The sequence below is a fragment of the Sus scrofa genome, chromosome 5 (assembly GCF_054392235.1).
Source record: "Sus scrofa isolate SSC_HxYL_T2T_F1_AM1 chromosome 5, Sscrofa_HxYL_maternal_Yorkshire_Landrace_v2.0, whole genome shotgun sequence".
NCBI classification, from domain to species: domain Eukaryota; kingdom Metazoa; phylum Chordata; class Mammalia; order Artiodactyla; family Suidae; genus Sus; species Sus scrofa.
The window spans coordinates 4,544,638-4,555,774 of record NC_139387.1 but is presented as its reverse complement, the minus strand read 5'-3'; the positions used below and the strand labels follow the sequence as shown (position 1 = coordinate 4,555,774).

The window sequence follows — 11,137 nt, the reverse complement described above, 5'->3', positions numbered from 1 at the left end:
GCACCCCTCACTGCAAATCATGTAGCCGCCGTGGCTGTCGGGAAGATGCCAGCCGTCTGACTCTGGGACACAGATGCTGTCTGTCCTGTCAGCAGGGCCAAGGGGAGGTGGCGAGCACAGCCCCCCAGCAGCCATCCATACACAGCACTTCCTCCCAAACCAGACCCGTGAGTGATGTCATTGACAAGAACAGAAGGACGACCGTTGCTCACGTGTACAGGGCGCTGTCTCTGCGCCCAGAAGGCGCCCCGGTCACACCCCCTGGGCCTCCAACAGTCTCAGAAGTGACACTTCCTCGCCCCCTTCATGATGACGAGCTGTGGCCGAGACCCAGACCCTTGTCCAGTGCTTCAGAGACCTTGGGGGGGGTGGACATGGAATGTTCCAGAACCGCCAGAAGACCAGGGTGGCTGGGACAGAAGAGGAGAGGTGGCAGGAAGGTGGCAGGGGTGGACGGAGCCCACGAAGGACTCAGGGCCCAATTTAAGGGTCTGCGTCTTGAGCACACAGCAGTGGGGTGGGGCTCTCTTGGAGGGGTGATGCGATGGGATTTGTGATGCAAAGAACTGACTGGGGGAGGGGATGGGGGGCTTAGGGCCCTACCCATTGTTCGCACAGAAGCCTGGGAAGGGCTGGCCTGCTCCCCCCGAGGTGGACAGAAAGCCCCCAGCTGCCTGAAGCAGCTCCTCCAGAGCCTCCCTCCACCCCCACTCCCAGCAGCCCCAGCCCAGGCCTCTCAGACCCCCGGTTCTTGCCATCCCTGCATCCTTCTCACGCTTTATCTCTGCACTCCCCACACAAGGTCCCTGCAATCCTCAAGGCTCCACCAGCCATGGGGGTCGGGGCTCTGTTCCCCCGAGCAACAAAGATGGCAAGGCAACCCAGCCGGGGGCCCCACCAGGCACCAGGCACTCGGCTGGGCTGGCCCTCGGCCGGGGCTCACCCTCAGGAGGCGGGCTCGGTGCTTCCGCCACCCCCAGCCCTCGTCTGAATTTGCATCCATGATTTTTCCCAGGAGGAGGGGCTCTGCCTTGGGCCTCCCATGGAGATTCTGTCTGTGCCGTAACCCTCAGCAAGCTCCTCACCTGATTCAGAGAAAAAGCCAAGGCGACCCCAACCTGCACAACCTGCCCCCTCAGGCCCCCAGGGAGCGTCACAGCTCCCCTCGCTCCTGTCTTTGCTCAAATGTCACCTTATCATAAGGCTGCCCCTTAGAACCAAATTCAAATGAACCGGAGAGAAAGAGGCCCCGTAAGAACATCTGCTTTGTCAGAACAAGACAGAGGCATCCCAGGACCCGACGCAGGTGTCAAGGGAGCCACCTGAGGCCATGGTGTGGGGGTCATGGCATGGGGACAAGGGAGGGAAGAGGAAGCCCTACTGGGGGCGACAGCAATAATTCAAGCCACTGATGAGGACAGCCTGATCAGGTGATGGCTACGGGCAGGGGACCTGTGGCTGAGGCATACCGAAGTTCCCGGGCCAGGAACCGAACCCGAACTTCTGCAATGACCCGAGCCACAGCCATGGCATTCTTAACCCACTGCGTCACAGCAGACACTCCACCAGCTCTCTTTTGAAAAACGGAGCCAACGGGATTTGCAGGTGGATTGACTGTGGGTATTAGAGAAAGAGGGGAGTCAGGGTAACCCCAAGACTTTGGATCTGAGCCACCGGCAGGAGGGAGCAGTCTCGGGGGACAGCGCAGGAGGAGCAAGGTGGCTGGGGGTCCACGCTGGATGCCCAAGTGCAGACACTGAGTTGAGGATTCAAAGGAGAGGGCTGGTCTAGAGAGACGGATATGGGGAAAACCAGAGGCCGGGCGGGGTCCCCTGGGGTGGGAGAGTCAAGAGAGGAGAAGGGACGTCGGAAGTCAGGGAGAGAGTTCCCGTTGTGCCTCATCAGTAACGAATCCGACTAGGATCCACAAGGACGAGGGTTCAATCCCTGGCCTCGCTCAGTGGGTTAAGGATCCTGTGTTGCTGTGGCTGTGGTGTAGGCCAGGTGGCTACAGCTCCAATTGGACCCCTAGCCTGGGAACCTCCCAAGAGTGAGGGCCTCAAAAGACCAAAAAAAAAAAACCCAAAGAAGTTGGGGGGGCAGGGAGCTGCACGGGCTGGAGTTTTATGACTCGGGTGGGCGGTATTAGGAAGGAGGAGGGCAATGGTCTAAAATGCCAGCTGCCTTAGTGAACGAGTGAACGAACGAGTGACCAAACCTGCAAGGTTTGGTGAAGGACTGTAAGAGCCACCCCAAGGCCCCTCGGATGGAGCCTGGGCAGCGTGGGCCACTTTGGCCGTTCCCGAGCCTTTCCCCAGCTGTCACCCCGCAGGGATGCTGGCAGCTTCTCCTAGGAGACCACCCAATTATGACGCAAATGTCACACCGTTTTGGTCGGAGGAGGCAATCACGGGGCTGTTTGTGTTTATCTGCAGCCGTAAGGAGCTCTGCCCTGTGCCTAATGGACCAGCTCTTTCCCGGTCATTTAGCGGCCGACCTGACATTTATAAGGCAGGCAGTTAGCGCTTGTCCTGACAGCATCCGGCTGATTCAGCCAGGTCGGCGCTGTCCCGCCTGAGCGCACCCATAATCTCTCCTCTCCAGGAGGGAGTGGGGTGGGGGTTCTAGAAGAGCCGGGAAGCTTCCGCTTGGTGATTGCAATTCTGAGCCGCCATTCGGAATTTCATTCCATTTGTCCATCGAAGCAGCATTTTGTGGTTTTAAAATACACCCTTGCATTCATTTTCTTCCTTTTTTTTTGTTTTTCTTCCTTTCCTGGCCACCCCTTGGCATATGGAGTTCTCAGGCCAGGGATCAGATCTGAGCCGCAGATGTGACCTACACCGAAGCTGCGTCAACACCGGATCCTTAACCCACTGTACTGGGCCGGGGATCGAACCTGCATCCCAGAGGGTGGCTGGGACGCCACCCATCCCATTGCACCACAGCGGGAACTCCTGTGTTTCTTCTCTGACGTGATCACAGAAAGGACAGCAGCGTGTGGCAGGGCCCCAGCTGAACCCGGGCCTGTTAGGAGGTAGATGGGGAGTCTGCCGGGGGCTTAACGCAGACAGGACCCACGGGAAGAATTCACCTAAAGGAGCAAGGGAGGAGGCCTGGCCCACGCGGCCTGATGTGCAAGGCCCGGCTTACTGGTGGCCAGGGTTGCTGGCCTCCGGAACACACTGTCCCCTGCAGCCCAAACCCAGCTGCCCCCGCTGGGCAAGTCTGGTGAAATAGTAACAATGACCTGAGCCAGGTAGTGCCCACCCAGGCATGGACTCCATGCCCGCGTCACAATCCCCGTCACAGGTGAGGCCATGGAGTCCAAGGCCGGCCAGTAACTCACTGGGAGGCACGCCCTGGCCAGTGGTGCTCCCTGGAGGCAGCAGACTCCCTGGCAGCCGGAATTACGCAGGTTAATCCAGCAGATCCCCAGCCCCGTTTGGCCCGTGAACTTGCCCCAGTGTCAGATCGCACCCGGAGGAAGGTATGGCAGCCGCCCGTCCAACAGCGACCACTCCCGGCCAGGAGTGGCTGAGTCACCGCCCCCTCTCCTGGCCCCGGTTTCCCCACCTGCAGGATGGGGGAGCTACAGAAGCAATGCCGGGACGTCAGCAGGACGGGGTGAGTCAGCGCCTGAGACAGCACACTGAGAGATGCCAGGTGCCAGGCAGATGTGGGGGATTGTTCCTTTGATTGGGTGGTTGCCATGGTGATGGATGCTCTGTGTTTAGCGGGTAAATATCCACAGCCCACTGGAGCGTCTGGTCCTGTCTCATTGCCAAGACAGGCATGGGCTGCTGGCCTCACTGCCCCGTCCCGGGAGATGGCTTTTTATTCCTCCTCCCCCAGAGTTCCCCTGGGGAGCTGCTAGCTGCTTCACCTCCATCCAGAACCTTCCCCTCGGACCCGAGCCCGCCCTGTCTCCTGAGCACAGTTTCAACTCAGACCCTGCCACCCACCCCACAGTAAATGTTCCCCAAGAGTGTCCTGCGGACAAGGGGTGACCGGGACCCCCCCACCACCACCATCAAGGAGCTCACAGCTATGTGGGGGATGGGTAGGAAGAGACCATGACCCCGGAGCCGGGTCAAGGCTGCCGTGGACAGGATGGAGGTGGGCAGACTCCAGGCCTTCTGTGACTCTTTCCAGCAGAACTTTCCAGATCTGAGTCTATGGGTCATAACTCACCACCAAGAGGGAAATTGGGAAAAATTTCTTGAGTGCAAAGGGCTCTCACCCCCAACCTGTGAGAATGGGGACACTTCTCCAGAGTCCATGGGGCCGTGGGGAGATGGGGTGAAGGCCACGGGAACAAAGGCCAGCCGGTGCCTGGTCCCCAACCACGCTCCACAAGCAGTAAAAACCAAACCTGGTTTTGCAAATCCTGCGAGGCTGGTGGGGAGCTTGTAAGCAGATAGGGTAGGGGGTCCCCGGAGGAGGAGAACCAGGTGTGGCTTTCTTGACACAAGAGAGGCCATGTTAGGCCTAAGCCACACTGTGATTGAGCCTGGCCACAAGGTCTTTGCAGAAGCTAATGATTTTAAAGGAACCCAGAGGTAAGAGCAGACAGCTATGACCAGGTCAGGGAGATATAACCATATCGGAGACATAAATCCGTTGTGAAGATTCTCATTCGGTTTCAAAGGGCAGGATCAGACAGAAGCACTTTCTTGAGCCACTTTATCCAGCCCCGCGAGCCCTCGGTCACCAGATCAGCTGGAATCTAAGGAATGAGGGTGCTGACCTGTGCTGACCCTCGCGACTTCAATCAGCCCGAACCTGGACGCTGTCAGCCTTTGGCCCCATTCTAGGCGGAATTCTCTTCTGCTCAAGCTCCTTCACAAATATACACAGACCCTTCGCATAAAGCTGCCCGGATTTGCTTTAGAAAAGATCCCTGGTGTCTCTTTATTTGCTGCAAGTAATAAACGCCTCCTCCTCCTCCCAGTCTATGCCTCGGTTGTGACTTTTGGCTTGATATCCGCCAAGAGGCGGCCCCAGGGTTCAGGTAACACGATGAGGCATCACGAGGCCGTTTTGTGCACTCGGTAGTGTACATAATACAGAAATGCCCCCTGAACCTGTCCACGTGCCTGTCATTCCAGCCCTGGGGACCCAGCCGGGAATGGCCAGCCCAGCCTTCCTGGAGGAGACAGAGGGTGCCGAGACACACAGCTCTGGTGCACCGAACGGAGGGACCCAGAGGGACAATCTCAGAGCCGCATGTTGTATTTATTACAGAGCAAGATCGGAGAAACCCCTGCAGCTCTGATCAAAGACCTAGTGAAAAGGTGGGGACGTGAGGGGAGGGGAGGGGCAGGGAGGGATGGGGAGGGATGGGGAGGGGAGGGGAGCAGAGGAGAAGGGGAAAGAGCTCTCAGGTGCGAGAGCATGAGTAAAGGAAGTCCCTGATACAGCCGGTGCAAAGGCCCTGGGGTAGCACTGGGCCTGCCGAGAGGACAGCCAGGACTGGGGTGGAGCCAGCAGGGGAGGGGGAGGAGGCCAGGCACCAGAAGCGGGGTGAGGCCACAAGGGGTCCCGCAGACCCAGTGAGGACTTGGGAAGTCCCTGGAGAGCGCCAAGGACAACATGACAGGGCCTGTCTCGTGTTTCAGCAGACTGGCTCCGACCACAGAGGAGCTGAGCAGCCGCCACACTGGGGCGTATTGGGAACAGGACCCACGGGGTGGCCGTGGCTGAGGACCTGAAGCCCCGGGGTTGAGGTGGGTCAGGGGGACACGTGGCCTCCTGAGCTGCAGAGCAGTGGCCCCCCGGCCCTGGACACTCATTTCAGGATGGTGGACCCTGGGCTGCCAACCCTGGCAGCAGCAAGCAGGCTGCTGGAGGCCTGATTTGCAAATTGTGTTTTAATTACTTGGAAATGATCAGCTCTGTAGCTTTGAAGCCCAGGAGACTCCAATTCCCGCCTTGGGTGGAAAACCACTAATCGGCTGTGACATGAAGCAGGCAGGAGAAGAATTTTGGCTCGAGGGGTGCCTGGACTGGGCGGCTCCGGGGCACAGGCATCCTCCAGGGATGGGCCTGTCCTTACCCGGAGGCCTCTGGCTTCCCTCAGCCCCTGCCCCCTGGCTGGGCAGAGTTGGCCGGACTTTCACCTTTTAAATATAAGGCAAGCTGAGGAGTTCCCGCTGTGGCACAACGGGATTGGCAGTGTCTCTGCAGCGCCAGGTCACAGGTTCGAACCCCAGCCCAGCACAGTGGGTTAAAGGATCCGGTGTTGCCACAGCTGCAGTGTAGGTCACAACAGCGGCTCAGATCTGACCCCTGGCCTGGGAACTCCATATGCACAGGGCGGCCAAAAAAGAAAAAAAAAAATGTGTGTGTGTGTATATACATAACATTATATACATTATAATATATATGATATGTAATATTTTATAATATATAAGTATATACATATATAAGGCCGGCTGAAACCAGTGGCCCTGCAGACCTAGGAGTTTCCCAGGCACCAACGTTTATTTCTGCAGTGACTTTATCTCACAGAGACATGCAAACAAGATAAACAACATAGAAGGTTCTATCCATGATTCAGAAGACGATAATGTTATCAACACGTGGAGCTGAACAAGACATGAGTGTCCCCCCAGGCCCACCACCACGGCTAGCCAGCACCCCAACCGTCACAGGACAGGGGTCACTAATGTCACGTCGGAAGATAGCAGAATCCCCAAGGCAAACAGACAAACAAAAGTGACAAACATTAAAATGCCAGATTGCCAGTCAATCTGCCAGCCAACATAGAGCCAGCCAGGCCATGGAAAGCAGCTTCCCAACGTCGAAATTCAGCAGCTGGGCACCGATCAGACTTGTCAGAAACACACACACACACCCCAGGTCCACCCATCTGTCAATACACCAGCCCCAACCTCATCACACGCACACGTGCACACACACACACACACCCACGCCAGTCTCTGCACTGCTCTAGCTGCATGAGCCTCCCAGGAGGAGACAGAGCTGCCTTAAAGACTGAGAGCCCGTGAGATGCACTTCTGAGCTCCTGCATCATCGGTGCCCAGAGGGAATTTCCTGTGGCTTCTCCCTGAAACCTCCAATGACTCAAGGGACCCCAGAAAGCATCCACTTTCAAAGAAGTTTGCAGACTTAAGGGAGTCCCAACTTAGGAAAATCGGCCCACAAATCAAAACCACAACAGATATTTAAGGGAAAAACCGAGACCTCGGATTACCAAGCAGGCTGGGTTCACTGTTTACAATGGAAACATAGCAATTTCCTTCCATGATTAGCAGTCTGCAAAGGTTGTCGCATGCATTTTGAAAGTCCGGGATGACGTGAGGAAAAGCAGCAATTTATGTGTCATTTACTCGGGAGGGGAGGAGCAGCCGGGGTGGCCCCTTTCATCCCGACAGTGGGCTGGGGACGGAGACACTCGCTGCTGCTGGAGGCGGGGGCGTTGTCGGTTCTGATTTTCCGAGCCCTGGAACTGCAAGATGCTGTGTAGAGCCCCAGAGATGGCGCAGTTCAGCCGACAAAGTACCTGTTGTCTCCTAAATGCTGGGCACAGTGCGGAGCCCTGGGGGTATAGCCGTGAGCAAAACGGACACTGGTTCCACCGCTGCCCCCGGGGAGCTCGCACCCCAGTGTGGGAGGCAGACCCCAAACCAGAAGACGAGGTAGAGTGTCAGGAAGGGGTGCCAGGGAGATGGCGGCTCACGCGAGGAGGGTGGCGAGGGGGCATCTCAGATGGATGGGATTTCACCTCCAAGGATCTCACAGCCAAGGATGCTAGACGCAGGGTTTGACATAGTATGACAAACTCAGAAACTCCTGGTCACCTCCTGGACCACGGAGATGGAGGTCTGTCATTGCCAGGTTGGGGGCAATTGGGTCCCAGAAGAGGGAAGGACTGAGCCCTCGGTTGGGGCACTGGGCCCCCTCGAGCGCTGGGCGTGTCTCCCCTGGGCTGGGAGAACCCCCCTCCCTTCCCCGTCCCCCTCCCCCACCGGGAGTGGAAAGAGCTAAATTCTCACTTAACAGCAGGATGCTTCTGGGCCTCATTACCATGATGCAAATTAATATTTATTATGCAATTATTCATCTTTATAATTGCTAGTATTTCAAAGGGAGCACAGATGCTTTAATTAGCCGACTTTGAATATTATTAAAATGGAATGTCAGGATGAAACGCGCCCCCTCCCCGTGTCTCGCTGCCTCTGGAAGGTTCCCAGGACCTGGGTCCACACAGGCTCTGCTTCCCCACCAGATGCTGGCTAGATGTTTGGACCAGCTTTTTTATCTTGACTTCTGGAAACCTCTGATGCCCCAAACCAGGACTCGAAGGGACCGTGTTCAGGCAGAGCATCCCGGCCTCCGTGTCAGAGAACACCCACTGGCCAGCCCTCGACGGCCGGGCCTCTGTGCCCACCCCACCCGGCCTGCCTGCCAGCTCTCCTCACCCCGGCCGCTGCCCCCACCCCTGAGGTTTCCCTCCTTCCCTCCTTCTTGCATCCACTCAACGAACATCCGTCGTGCCCTGCGAAGGGTCACTTGCCCTTTTAGGTCCACGTTTGCAAATTCCGGACTTTGGGGTGGCAGCCTAAGTGGATCAGAAGGTGGGCCCCAGTTTTTAAAAAGCAAGATTTGGAAAACTGAGACAGCACCCGCCCCTGGAGCTGCAGGACCCCGCCCCTACCACACCCCCCACCTTCAGCCCCATCACCGTTGCTGTCCGACCCTGGCTGTGTTTCTTGTGTTCACGAGAGACTGGAAGCTGCAGACCAGGGCACAGAGCGGATGGAAAGGCCTGAGCGGGGATGGGGCAGAGGGACTCTGGGGTTGGAGGACTGGGGCCAGAGGATGAGGGGAAGGGGCTGGGGGAGGAGGAGGGACAGGAGGAGGAAGAGAAAGGTCCAATGCACACCCAGGTGTCCCACTTGGGTGGCTGAAATGTCAACACGGAGGAAAGTGACAAGTTCTGATTGGGACATGCTGAGGGGCCCGTGGGCCTCCGCATGGAGATACCAGGGCTGGGTGGAAGCTGTGGGTCAGGGCAGGTGCCAGATGAGAGTCACTGTGACAGAGACACTGGGAGGCGTGGGAGCACCTGCATCGGCCCAGGGAGAGGCGCAGAGAGCAGACGTGGCCAGGACGCACCCCGGGACACACAGGCGGTGAGGAGCCATCAGAAGGAGGGGGAGACTGGCCGGCAAGACGGCACCTTGCAAACAGGCTGCCAGCCAGCAGAGGCGCTCAGAGCCAGATGCAGAAAGGAAGGGGTTCTGCTTGAATTGAGTCCCCCCAAAAGATGTCACAGCCCTAACCCCTAGTGCCTGTGAATGGACTCCGTTTGGAAACGGGGTCTTTGCAATGACGAGGTCATTAGGACGAGCCCCAATCCAATAGGACTATGTCCTCATTAAAAGCAGGAGGAATTCCCACCGTGGCGCAGTGGGTTAAGAACCCGACTTCAGGAGTTCCCGTTGTGGCTCAGCGGTAAGGAACCAACTAGGATTCATGAGGACACAGGTTCCATCCCTGGCCTCACCCAGTGGGTTGGGGATCTGGCATTGCCGTGAGCTGTGGTGTAGGTTGCGGATGTGGCTCTGATACCACGTTGCCATGGCTGTGGCGTAGGCCAGCAGCTGCAGCTCCGATTAGACCCCTAGCCTGGGAACCTCCAAATGCCATAGGTGCAGCCCTAAAAACCAAATAATAATAATAACAACAACAATGGCAACAATCCGACCGCAGCGGCTTGGGTCACGGCAGAGGCACAGATCCAATCCACTGCCCTGCACAGTGGGTTAAAGGAGCCAACGTTGCTGCAGCTGCAGCTCATATTCAACCCCTGGTGCGGGAACTTCTATACACTGCAGGTGCAGGCATTAAAAAAAAAAAACAAAAAACCACTCTCGTCCTCCTGCATCCAGGAGGCCAGTGCACGAGGCTTCTTGGAGTCCCCCAGGTCTGTAGGGTCTGGATGCCCAGCTGGCAGCCGCCTCTAACCCACCCTGGAGGGACTCACTATGGGATCCATCTAATGGTGCCTCATTTCTCGTAACCACCTGAGCTGTACTCACCTGGACCACTGACAACAGGAGCAAGGTGTTCCTGACTCACTTCACCCTCTCGAGACCAGATGGGGGTCCCCACCCCAGGCTCCTACGCACGTTGGTCACCCACTCTGGACGCCCTGCCTGCTACACCTTTATGTCCCATCTCAGAGCCCATCAGGGGCACCCGCCTGTGTCCCATCCTCCTGGGGCTCCTTCCGGGCACCTCGCACCTGGCAGGGCCCACAACCTCTCCTCTGCCCTGCCGCTTAGGCGGTGCCAGGCCAAGCAGGCGTCCATCACTTCCCAGTGCTCCCAGACCAGCCCCACAGAGCTGTGGCTTCGGGGCCCAGCCTACTTGCCCATGCCGGGCGGTGGGACTAATATGCCTGCACGGTAATCAGCGGAGCCCGGTGGTATGTGTGACAAGCAGAAGGACTTCATCCCTCTCCCAAAGCAGCTCCCATCCTGGTTCCCCAAGGGTCAGCAGGGGAGGCTGTGGCTCTTTGGACCCCCGCGGGCCAGAGAGATGACCTGGCCTTCATCCCTGCAGCGTCCATCTGAAGGAGGCAGGGATGCCCCGTGAGAGGCTCACCTGCCTCTCTTCCGAGCTGCTTCCCCTGTCAGGAGCTGCCTCTCTCTGTGCTGCTTCCTTGAGGTTTCCTGGGGGATGCAGGGGAGACAAATAAGGTGGCAAGCTGCTGGGCACACACAGATGCCTGGGCGGGGGTCCCACGTCCCCCACCCGGAGGGCTGGGAGGGAAGTGGCCAGGTCCTCTTAGAGCACACACAGCCCTGCGCCTGGATCCAAGTGGCATTTGTTCCCTGATAATAACAATATTAGGTGACTTATATAAAATTGCCATTTTCTTAGGTCAAAAATGATTGTAAGTTGGCAATTTCATATAATTCAATCTAATAATAATGCCGATGATGAAAGTATTTTAAGTACTTCAATATATCAGGATTGTTCTATGTTCTTTTTTTTTTTTTTTTTTCTCTTTCTTGGCTGCACCTACAGCCTGCACAAATTCCCGGGCCAGGGATCCAACTGGAACCACGGAAGCAACCCAAGCTGCAGCAGTGATGATGCC

General features: G+C 57.3%; 1 long non-coding RNA gene across 1 annotated transcript; it reads left to right on the top strand.

Annotated features, from left to right (window-relative positions):
* The first annotated feature begins 605 nt into the window (after positions 1-605).
* On the top strand, positions 606-4,898 carry LOC146403084 (uncharacterized). Its single transcript, XR_014845370.1, has 2 exons — positions 606-3,627; positions 4,652-4,898. It is a non-coding gene; the product is annotated as an uncharacterized LOC146403084 (long non-coding RNA).
* The last annotated feature ends 6,239 nt before the right edge of the window (positions 4,899-11,137 follow it).